The following is a 12,132-nucleotide window of genomic DNA, read 5'->3' as shown; positions in this document are numbered from 1 at the left end:
TTTGTTACTGACCCCTTTGAGTCATATCCCAACAGGTGTTCTCCGGCCGGCAATTGAACAAGACCAAGGAAAGCTTGAATCTGATCAAAGGATGGAGGGTGTGAGCTTGTGCTCTAGAGCACACACTCTCTCCCATCTCCACAAGCCATGGACAGAGCTGCTTTACTGGGTTCCCAACAGCAGGGCAGAAGTGGAGTCCTCACCTGTCTGGTGAAGCTGCTCTGCTCACGCTCCACTTCACAGCGCGAGGAGCATCTCTGCACACGACCCGCTGCCGCCATCTTGAATTGAGTGTCGTGCACAGCTGCTGCACGTGGTCCTGAGCTGAAGTGTTGGGCAGCCATTTCTCACTCGGAACTGTGGTCTGAAGTGCTGGGTGTGAGGCCTCTACACGCAGCACCTTATGAGCAAGGGAAACTAGACTAAGCCCAAAGGAAAAGAAAAAAAAGGTTAGATTTTATTTAATTACCCAGATTCTATTTTTACTTCCTGGGAATTGTTAATGGGCTTTGCTGATGACAAATCCTGCCTCCATCGCTAGTTCCGCCCCTCATTCTTGAGGGGCGCTGAGAGGCGCAGGTCTGTCTTCTGTAACTGCTTCCTGTTGAATTGGCATGTAGTTATAACCCCGGGGAGAGGAGCAGAACTTTTCCCCAACCACCTTTAGATGTGTTTGATTGTCGCCAGGGCTCAGCCCTAAGCATTAGTATCCCTGAGCAACCCCCTTTTGTCTAACCTTTTAGAGACAACACCAGACAATTTAAGATATGTGGCCCAAATATTAGCAAGAGAATAATTGTCACATGTCATATTTTCCTAAGCATGAAGGTATCTAGGTCTTTTGCCTGTAGGCAAAAGTGTGCCCTAATGTGCAGGCTCACTGCCGTGGCCTGAATCTCTCTGGTTACACTTTTGTAGTTTTTTGAAAGAGAAGCTTCAGGTCAGAGAGGTTCACTCTCAAATAGTCAAGGGGGTCTGTTGCCCCAGGTTGTCTCTCTGGAGGTTGGGGCTCAGGGACCCTCTACACTTGAGTGTAATGTCCCCACAGAGTGATTCTCTGCTACTTCAGGACAGAGTGGGTGTTTAGGATCACCAGGTGGGGTCCATTCCCCTTAGGAGTGAACTGACCTTGCAAGCTACCGGTTTCTCAGGTTTTTAGGTGCACCCAGTCTCCTGGCTTCAGCGGGTAGAGGGCCAATTCGGTGGGTGTGGGCAGCATTTGGTTACCATGTTCCATGACAGCTTTCATGGTTTCTCCTACCTGGAGGGCATGCTTGAGTTGTTCCATTTCAAGAGAGTTAAGGTGTCCCTTCTCTCAGTCTTGGGTCTACCATACATGAGTTCAAATGAACTTAACTTTAACTTATCCCTTGGGGCTGACTGCATGCCGAGCAGGGCAATCGGAAGCAACTTAATCCAATTTTCTTAAGTTTCCTAGCATAGCTTGGCTAAGGCCCATTTCAAGGTCTGATTGGATCTCTCTACTTTCCCTGGTGATTGGGGTCTCCAGGCTGAGTGCAAGATCCATTTTATGCCCAGGGCACTTGTCATCCCCTTTGTCACTTGAGACACAAATGCTGGACCATTATCACTTTGTAGGGATCCTAGGAGCCCAAACCTGGGGATTATTTCTTTTAGTAATGCCTTAGCCACCTCAGCTGTGGTTCCAGTTCTAGCAGAGAATGCTTCTTTCCGCCTGGAAAATGTGTCTTGCTAGCACCAAAAGATAGCTGAAGTTGCCTGGTACTCTTGGCATGACAGTGAAATAAATCTGCCAGTCTTCTCCAGGATATGTCCCTCTGGTCTGAATTGGCCTTATCTAGGGGTCTCTGGGAGGTCTGGTTTTGGGGTTGTTCATTGTGCAGGTGAGGCATGTCTCAACTATCTGCCCGATTGTATTTTTCATGCCAGAAGTTATCATGACCCCAACTAACCAATTATATAAGAGTTCCCTTGCATAGTGAGTTTCTTGATGATCCTCCCTGATGGCTTGACAAGCTGCAGTTTGGGGAACGAAGTATTGCCCATGGTCATTAAGTAGCCACCCAGGGCCTCCTAGATCTCTACTGAAGCCCCATTTGGGGGCTGTGTCTAATTCTTCCTTTGTATAGACTGGGGAGTAATTGGATGGATCTGGCCTCTTAGGTATGAGTGGTAATTGCCAAGTTAGTAGTTCTAGGGCCATCCTTTTGGCAGTTGCCTCTGCCTACTGTTTCCCTTTATTACCTCTGCATCCCCTTTTGGTGACCCCTACAGTGAATCACTGTCACTTTTTTAGGAAGCTGCACTGCTCCTAGGAGTCTCAGTATGTTTAAGCCATGTTTCACCTGCTTATTCTCCACAATAAGCATAATTCTTTCCTTCCAAATAGCCCCAGGTGTGTGTAGGATGGCATACATATACCAAGAGTCTGTGTAAACTATTTAAAGTCTTCTCTGTCCTGAGCTCTAAGGCTTGGGTGAGGGCTATCAGCTCTGCCTTTTGGACAGAAGTCCCTGGGGGTAGGCTTGCTTCTATGACTTAGGTGTGGGAGGTCACTGCATATCCCCCCAGCCCTTTTCCCTCCCTCATAAAACTGCTCCCATCCGTGAAACCATTCCTTTTTGGCATTTGGGAGAGGCTCACTTCCTAGGTCGGGGTGAATGGAAAAGATCATCTCTATGATTTCTACACAATCGTGCCCCAGGGGTCCCATTTCTGTGCATAGCAGGGTAGAAGCATTTAGTGAGTGACAGATTTTTATGGTAGCCGCTGGCTTGTCTAAAAACATAGCCTGAACTTGAATCGACCTTTTGGGAGATAGGTATTTTGTTTCCTTCGAACTTACTAAACCCTGAAACTGGTATGAAGTCCATATGGTGATTGGCTGACCAAATGTTAACTTTTCAACCGCCTTTAGCAAGGCTGTAGTAGCTGCTACTGCCTGTAGGCAAGGAGGCCATCCCTTAACATTTTGATCTAATTGTTTAGAGAAATAAGCAACCACCCGAGTAAGGGGTCCCAGTTTTTGAGCTAATACCCCAAGACCGATTCCCCTTCTCTCATTAATGTAGAGGTCAAAAGGTTTAGCTAAATCTGAAAGGGACGCAAGGGCCTGAAGTAATTGCTTTTTCAATTCTTGAAAGATTCCTTTGCGTTCTGAATTCCATTCAAAAAGATCATCATTCTTTCCTTTCAACTTTTCATGTAGAGGCCTAACTATTAGACCATAGTTAGGGATCCAGATGCAGCAAAACCTGACCATCCCCAGGAAAAACCCCTAAGCTGCTTCTAGTTTTAGAAAGGGTGAGGCTTCAAATGGCTTCTTTCCTTTCCTGGCGTAGGCTTCTCTGACCTTCTGTGAGAAAGAAGCCTAGGTGGGTCACCCTAGTTTGTGATATTTGAGCCTTTTGTGGGGGGCACATTACATCCTTTATTGGCTAGGTGGTTCAGAGTGGTTATAGTATTTTTGTCAGAGGCCTTCTTAGTAGGGCTGGCATTGAGAATGTTGTCTACATACTGGAGGAGGGTAGGGAAGAGATCAAGAAGGTCCTCAGAGGGAGGGTCAAGAACTGGTATTACCTCAGTGGAGGAGAGCCCACATCCCCTTTGAAGGCCTTTGTTCTGATATAAGGCTATTTAAAAACTGGACATAGGGAATTTCATCCCATTTCTTTTTTTTTTTTCATTTTTTTGGCCACACCACATGGCATGCAGAGCTTCCCAGACCAGGGATCAAACCCGTGCCTCCTGCAGTGGAAGCATGGAGGCTTAACTGATGGACCACCAAGGAAGTCCATCCCATTTCTTTTGCCTCTGGCATAGCAGGTGCAACTGTAAAATGGTGTTGTAATATAGAGACCCATTGACGGGCCAACTTTCCCCATCTCCCAGCCAATATTGGGGCCAGGCTGTATTACATTGGAAGATTAAATGTTTTGCAGTCAGGGGGTGATACCCCCAAAACTTCCAGTTCTGTGGGCTACACCCTAACGGGCTATGGTTTAGTATGGTGGATGTTTTGTTCCTTATACCTTAGATGTTCTGTTTTAGATTTGTTTCCAACTACCCACGGTCGGGGGCGGGGAGTTGGGGGGGGCGGTTGGAGTGATTTGTTGGCAGACAAATACCACCATATTTGACCCAAATAAGGTTTATGGTTCAGGAAACTTGGAACCAGTACCAAACTGTTCATGGATTCCTCAAAAGACCAAAACAGAAGGTGTCAAATTGGCATGGATTCTGATATAACTGAGGGTCCCCCTTGAATTTATAATGAACCATGCTTGAGATAGTAAGTCCCTCCTCAGTTGGAATATCTCACAGGAGGTAAGACTGCCTCTGGGCCAGAGCAGCTTAGCCACCTTAGTTCCTGACCAGCTTGGTCTGTTAGGGAGTGGCACGGCTGTCTGAGGCGGGGGTTTCTTTCCTCCTTTCAGCTGAAAAAGGAGGAGTTTTTGGACTTCTGAGTAAGGGCTAAAAGCAGGAGGGATTCCCATGGGGTACTTACCAGACCTCTGGGGCAACTGGCATTCTGTGCTGGTACTGGGAGGAGAGCCCTAGAATCTTGGTCGATAAGGAATCCAAGGTTCGCTTCACAAGCAGTTGGGGGAAGAGAGGTTGGGTGGTGGGTGTTTCCTTTCTCGCCAGCAGCTCACAGGGCATTCTGATAGTGGGGTTTCTGGTCTTGCAAACAGCTTACAGGAGAAACTGACACTGACCAGAAGAGGTCAAGTCACTGGTCGAGTACCTACCGCAAGACCTTTTCCCACTCGGGCATCCCTGGTGTCCTTTCCTGAATTCGGATTGAGCATCCTCTTTCTGTTCTGTCAGGTGGTCCTCATTATCTGGGCCTTTTCCTGGTCTTGCCTCTTGGCACATGGGGCTGACCACTTTCCTTTACCAAACTGAAAATGACTATGGAGAATGCTACTGTTGACCCCAGGAGGTCAGTGAGGAGGGCAGAAAGCCCTGGTGCAGCCAATATTGCCTAGTATAGGGGTCAAGAGGACAGCACTACAGGCAAGACAGCAGCCAAGACTGTGGTGGTTCCTTCTCATCCACAGGTCCCCTCTGTCCCTGTGTTACCAAACCAAACTTGGGTCCGCTCACTCACATGAAGTAAAGCCAATCTACTGACACCAGGTTGTGGTGAAGGAAAGTGCAGCATTTTTTGTAGACATCATACAAGGGGTCCAGGGCAGCCAATACTCAAAACTCCCTGATGGGTTTCAGGTAAGCATTTTTAAAGGCAAGGTGAAGGAGGGAAGTCACAGGGTGTGTGATCAGTTCGTGCAAAATTCTCTGATTGATTGATGGTGAAGTAACAGGGCAGTGTCACAGGGGTTAACATTATCAATCCTCAGGCTCCAGTAGGTCTGGGAGCTATGTGCTCATGGTCATCAAGTAGTTAACTTCCTCCATTTTGTGGAGGTTTTAACATCTGTAAAACAACTCAGGAAATGAGCATCAAATACTGTTATCTAGGTACTTCAGGGAGGAACTAAAGACTGCCATATGGCTGATTAACTGTTTACATTCTTACTAGTTCTCCTAGCTCAACTGCTATTTTTGTCACTACATGTTCACATCCTTTCAATCAATAATTCTCCTAAATAGCTCCTATGTTATTGCCTTGTTAGATGCCATCTTACTGCCAAAACAATTAGCAATTATTAAGGTGCCTGGTCATTTAAAGTTTGATATTGATGAAGGTCATAGAAACCATCAGGCCTATGAGGCAGCTAAAAGAGCTGTTCTCCCAAACTCTTCTTGTTTACTTATGATTTCCCCCATTGTGAATGACACTAGAGATTTGAAGGAGGTAATTAGATATGGGAACAGCATGCTACTGCTAAAGAAAAGCAAAAATGGAAAGATGCTAAATGCATCTATAATCCTGAGTCTAAGTTATGGGATAGGCTAGACGTCGTCTGGCCCTATCCAATGTCACACAAGAAACAAATAATATTAAAATTGACACATGAAATGATACATTGAGGTACAGACAAAATGTTAGATTGGAGATGACAATATTTTTGGAACCCTTCTCCCAGAGTTGCCTCTGAGTTATTTCAAAGGTGTCTTGTTTGCCCAAAACATAATCCAGGCAAGCTTGTACACACATCAGTGGGCCATTTCCCTTTACCCAAAGTCTCTTTCAAGTTGTGGCAATTAGATTTTACTCAATTACCTCCTTCACAAGGTTGTAACTGTTTTGGTAATGGTTTGTATGTATTCTCATTGGGTGGAAGCTTTTCTTGTCAAAGGGCTAGTGCTCTTGCCATGGCCAAAATTCTATCGGAAAAAATAATTCCCACGTGAAGAATTCCACTGGAATTACCTAGTGATAGAGGAACCCATTTCACTGGTCAAATTCTAGTGCAGTCTGTGATACTTGGCCAATTCTACATTTCAGTTGTGCTTATCATCCTCTGTTCTGGGTTGGTTGAGAGGACAAATGGTATTATTAAAACACAATGCTAAGTATGTAGAAAATTTTAGCCTCTCTAGATCACAATTTCTGCCCATGGTTTTAATGAATTTGATATCTATCTCAAGTATCTATGTGCTACTAAACATAAGGGTGTTGACCCATGTTTCTCATTTAAAGAAGGCTCCTGTCCCCCAGTGGACAGTGGAACCAACTGGAAATTTTAAACTCAAGTTGACCTGGAATTGAAGAAGATGACATCTGAATGAATAGCTTTCCCAAGACTGGACCAGGTCTGTATTTTTTTTCAGAACAATTTGTTGATTTGCTATTGCCTTTCTAATTATTCTACTAGGAGAATTTTCTACATATTATAAACACATTACCATTTATAACCTGTATTCTTGTATTCTTTTTTATGGACCTCCTTGCACATAGTGAAGGCTTATGCTTGATATTTAATTTAAAGAGCATCTCACAAATTCTTTGGAAAACTGGACATGAAGCATTGTTGGATTGAAGTATTTGGACTGCTGTTTATCTTAATAGGTATTCTAATGGTTTTTGCCTTACTACACACAATAGGAATTCTCAGTTGGTGGTAAAACCCCATGAAATCAGAGGAACTTGCTGCCTTTATATTGCCCTGCAGTTTGAATGCCTTGCTTGTTGACTGTTTTTTCCTGGTACTCATATACTGGCCAACATACTGAACCACCCCTCTTTAGATTCTCCTTATAATGACTTTTGTTATTAGGAATAATTTTAACTCTTGGTTTGGCCTTTTATCTTCTCTTGTGACCCTCATTGCTGATAAGGATGCTTTACTGCACTCTTTTGTTTCTAACCTGCAGAAACTTTCTGATTTTGCAAATCTTATTGACTGTTGGATTTGTGCTAGAGCAAACCACACTCATGATGCTCCAGAATTAGTGGATTGACCTCTGTCCTCAGGGGAATGGAAGGCCCTAACAAACAAAAATGTAGGGTTCTGTTTTGGTATCTTTGAAAGCAAGCACTCATCACCTTCCCTCTGGGAGACATGTCCCAGATATTACTACTTTCCATTGGGTTTCCCCTGCTCATAAAGGAATACTTCTTACTCGAATCTGGATGTTGACTCATAATACTTCCCTATGTTTTGAAAATATAAATGGTACTGGTAAAACATTATATTACCTTCCATTGCATGTCTGTGCCTATACACTCGTATGATTCAGATGATCCTGAGTTCACTCCTCCTTGGAGTCTACATGACTAAAATGTAACTTCTCACAATGAATCCTTGTGGTAGCGCAATGAAATCTATAACAGAACTGGATATTGGGACACGGAGGTACTCCCCCTTAATAGGACAATGTGGGGAATCTATCACAAATCTGTAAAATGGTGGGAAGTTAATTCCACCTACCTCTTCTCTGGAGACTCCCCAAATCTTAGGCAAAATTTTGATCCATAATAAACTCATTTATTACTTCAGGCATATAGAAATATAAGATGTTCTTACAGCCACTTACAGAATTCCAGTCAACCAGATTATCATGTACTCAGTGAAGATGAATTTTTTTGACCATGAAATTTCTTCTTTTGAAACTGATAAAAGAATTTCAGTTCAAGAACCTACTTATTCTTTGTCCCTAGAAGGTTCTGGGCATTTAGTATGTGTAGCACAAATATTTACTCAACTTTTCCTACTAAATGGAAAGCGTGTTGTGGAATCATTGCTCTTGCCCTTGATGTCACTGTTAGAAAGACCCTTCCCTCTACTGCTCACATACCAAACTTAAGGTCTTTCTCATATCAGTTAAAAAGATCTCGGAGAAGCTGAGAAGGTTATAATTTTGAATATATGCCAACTAATAACCCAATTGTAGACAGAAATGGCTTGGTCATGCTTTTGCCAGGGCCTTCCTCCCTTGGTTTGCGGTAGAAAAAGCAATACACAGTTATCCAAAGTTATGATCAACCCCTTCAATGCTTCTCTCTAAGCATTTGAATATCATGAAACTCAAACTGATAGCCTGGCAGAAGTTGTGCTACGAAATAGAAGGGGACTTAATAGCGTGACAGTTCAACAGGAGGCACCTGTGCATTACTAGGGGAAGAATGTTGCTTTATATCAGTCAGTCTGGCAAAGTAACACAAGAACTAAAGGTAATAAAAGGTAATATCAATCTGCTGGCTGAAATAGGATACACACCAAAACCTGAGGATTATCTAGATCTCTCTAGTTGGTTACCATCAGGAATAGGGTCATGGTTAAGAACAGTATTACAAACTGGATTATTATTGTTTATCTTAATAATATGCATTGTTATATTAACCAAATGCTTGCTAAAAATTATAACCTCTGTTGTAACTTGCTTAACTACCCAGGTTATGTTTGCACAGATGACTATGTTAGATGTTCTTCATTGAGACAGACTTTATGAATCAGAAGGTTTGGAAGAAATTATTGCTAATGCCTTCACAAGACCCTTCCCCCCCCACAACTGAGGAACTAGATGGAACCGGAGCAGGTAATCAAACCACTCTGGCCGTGAGCAACTAATGGTGCTCTGTTGACATTTTGTCAGGAAAAATCATGAGCCAAAGGGGGAAATGTGGAAGGAGTTGTCAGTAATAACTCCACTTTGTACTTTAGGACTCCATTTTGTTAGACTGTGAATTGTGTTTACCCTGCTGGGAAAAAAATTATTTGCTCGGAAAGGAATCCCTAAGAATTGTGCAAAAATGTGCCTTAACTAATAACAAATGAGACATCATTGACAAGCCAATAAATTGTAACAGAAAAAAATATATATACATTCCAATCATATCTCTTGGCAAACAAATTATGTAAAACAAATACACTTTTCCATTTTCCTTTAAAAACCCTTGCTTTTTGTTCCCCAGATGGGACACTGTCCTGGTTACTGCTGGAATCTGTGCTACCCAAATTATGATCCTAAGATCCCTGAAACACAGGTTTCTTTGTTTTATAGCCTGCCTCTTTTTTCTCAGATGACACTAACAAACATTCTTCACTCAACAAAACTTTAGTCAGGCTCTTAAATCTTCTCCTAGGTCCATCTGTGCATTGCCCCTTTGGGGAGGAGGGGAGGATATTCTGCAGTGCTCATTTGGATATGGAGTTGGCTTGAGACCTCACTGCTCTTTTAAGAAGTGCCTAGATTTTTGGTCATTTCATTCATGATATGTGAATGAAATAAAAGTTACAAATTATGATAGATCACATCTTCAACTACAATTTAAATTAACATTTATAATATACTTAGTGAATACTTAATGCCTTCACAGTAAACACTAAGTTATCTTGCTCAGCTATCACCTAGTTACGTATAGGATCTTTTATTAAACCACTGTGGCCTATGAAATAAATGATTTTTGAGAGGTGAAGCTCAGCAATGATCTCTCTCAATGCATGAAAGCCCTTCATTAGTAATTACAGACACTTTTCAGGTATTTCCTTTATGATTCTCTTCTACTTTTGCACAGTTTTCTCTCCTAGATGTTCTGTGCAATATGTTAGAATTAAAGGGTAGAACCAGGAGTTCATAATCATTCATTTGTCATTCATTGTGGAGAAGAATTAAGGGAGGAATACAAGGGATGGGAGAGCTGGGGTGGGAATAGGGATATGCGAGATGATCAAGGACAACAAGGGAGCAAGCCACATGGAAATCTAGAGGAAGAATGTTCTAAGCAGGGGGAACAGCAAGTGCAAAGGCCCTAAGGTGAGAGTGTGTTTGATGTATTGGAGGAACAGCAGGGCCTGTGTAGCTAGAGGGCAGAAGGGGAGGGTGGTTGGATAGGAAGCCAGACAGGAGCCACCAGCCACATCCTGCAGGACCTTGCTGGCCATTGTAAGAACTTTGGCTTTTGTTATGAGTGAAATATACCCAACTCTGATCTGCCCCTAGAAATTATGTCTGGTGCTCTTCAGGAAAAGCATCAGAATCCATAATAGTACAGCCTGGGCCCTATACACAGAAAGCCAGCCACTGACTAACAAATACTTCAATTTATTAAGTGCTGTGCACATCATCCAGAAGATGCCTTGGCAAATGAGCTCAGTACTAGGCTAGGTGCTGTTACTATGTCCTGAGCCTCTGGATAAAAGTTAGGTACTCCACTCCTCTCTGGCAAAACCTAAAAGTAATGGAAGGAGCAAGAAGCTGCATAGTGTAGGGGAAGAATGGTTTTGGAGACTTGAAGCATCCGTAGACAAAAAGACCTAGATTTAAATCCAAACTCTGCCACTTACTAGCTGTGTAACTTACACAAACTCATAATCCCTCTGAGCCTCAGTTTTCTTCACTCGGAATGAAAATAGTAGTTTCCTTATAAGAGTGTTGTGAGCACCAAAATAATGTGAATTATGTGTTTTGCACAGTGCCAGCAAATAACCACTTCATTATTAAGTATTAAGCTAGGCTGACCAGCTCTGTCACTTGAACAAGATCATTCCTTTGGCCAAACCTCAATTTTTCCATCTGTAAGATGAGTATGACTATCTATCTGCCAAAATCAAGTGTTGAGGGTGCTTTGGACTCAAATGAACCACCAAAGCCACTTCTGGGAGAGACTGACAGGTGAGTGGAAAGAGCCACAGACCTAATTCCCATGCGTGGTTAGGTAATTTGATTAGAGCAAACCTTTCTGTTTGTTTGTTTTTAAATTCTGGCTTTTGGAGTATTGCACTTGGCAAATTACCTTCTCAAATATTTTTTCCTCATTTACAAATTGGGGATTACAGTCTCTAATGTACAGAAGTAAAGTAAGGAATTTTCATACGGTATCTGGCATAATGCGGGGTACAGTGGGGATTAGGGGTGGAAGTGGTGTCCGCTATTATTTTTATTATTGGCAAAAACAAATCTCCTAATGGACCTGAGGACACGGGGAGGCGGAAGGGTTAGTTGGGACGAAGTGAGAGAGTATCATTGACATATATACACTACCAAGTGTAAAATAGATAGCTAGTGGGAAACAGCCGCATAGCACAGGGAGATCAGCTTGGTGCTTTGTGACCATCTAAAGGGGTGGGATAGGGAGGGTGGGAGGGAGACGCAGAGGGAGGAGATATGGGGATATATGTAAATGTATAGCTGATTCACTTTGTTATAAAGCAGAAACTAAACACAACATTGTAAAGCAATTATACTCCAATAAAGATGTTAAATAAATAATAAAAAATAAAATAAAAAAATAAGAATGCACATTAAAAAAAAAAACCCAAATCTCCTCCCACGATTAAGAGAACACGCTTGATGGCCAGCTGGGGCTGTGAACACTGCAGATACCTAATCCTTCCAGCATTTCAACTTCCTTTGCCCTGAGCCTGCTTTTCCCTTTATGCCCAGCAGTTGGCGCCTTTTGCCGTCCTTTTTTCCCCAAGCTGGCTTCTGGGGGCTGCAGTCGCTCCCCAGCTCTCAGGTCACATGGCCTGCCAGAGCGAGGGGACTCCGCGCCGGAGCTGCGCCGCAGGAGGTGAGGTTTCCGCGCGCACCCGGCTGCGCCCGCTCCTCCGAGGCCTCAGGGTCCGGCGATGGCTCCTCCATGGACATGGGCCAGATAGCCGAGGCGACACCAGCAGCGGCCTTCAGCGTGCGCAGGGGACGGAGCTGACCGCCCCCACCGGGAAGGTTTCCGCTGCGCACGATCTGCTCAGCCCCCTTGGCATCATGACTGGAGCGCCCACCCCGGAGACGTCTCCA

The sequence above is a fragment of the Delphinapterus leucas genome, chromosome 6, assembly GCF_059928025.1.
Source record: "Delphinapterus leucas isolate spDelLeu-1000000601 "Yukka" chromosome 6, BTC_Dleu_Yukka2, whole genome shotgun sequence".
Lineage (NCBI taxonomy): Eukaryota > Metazoa > Chordata > Mammalia > Artiodactyla > Monodontidae > Delphinapterus > Delphinapterus leucas.
Note: the sequence above shows the minus strand (reverse complement) of the source record.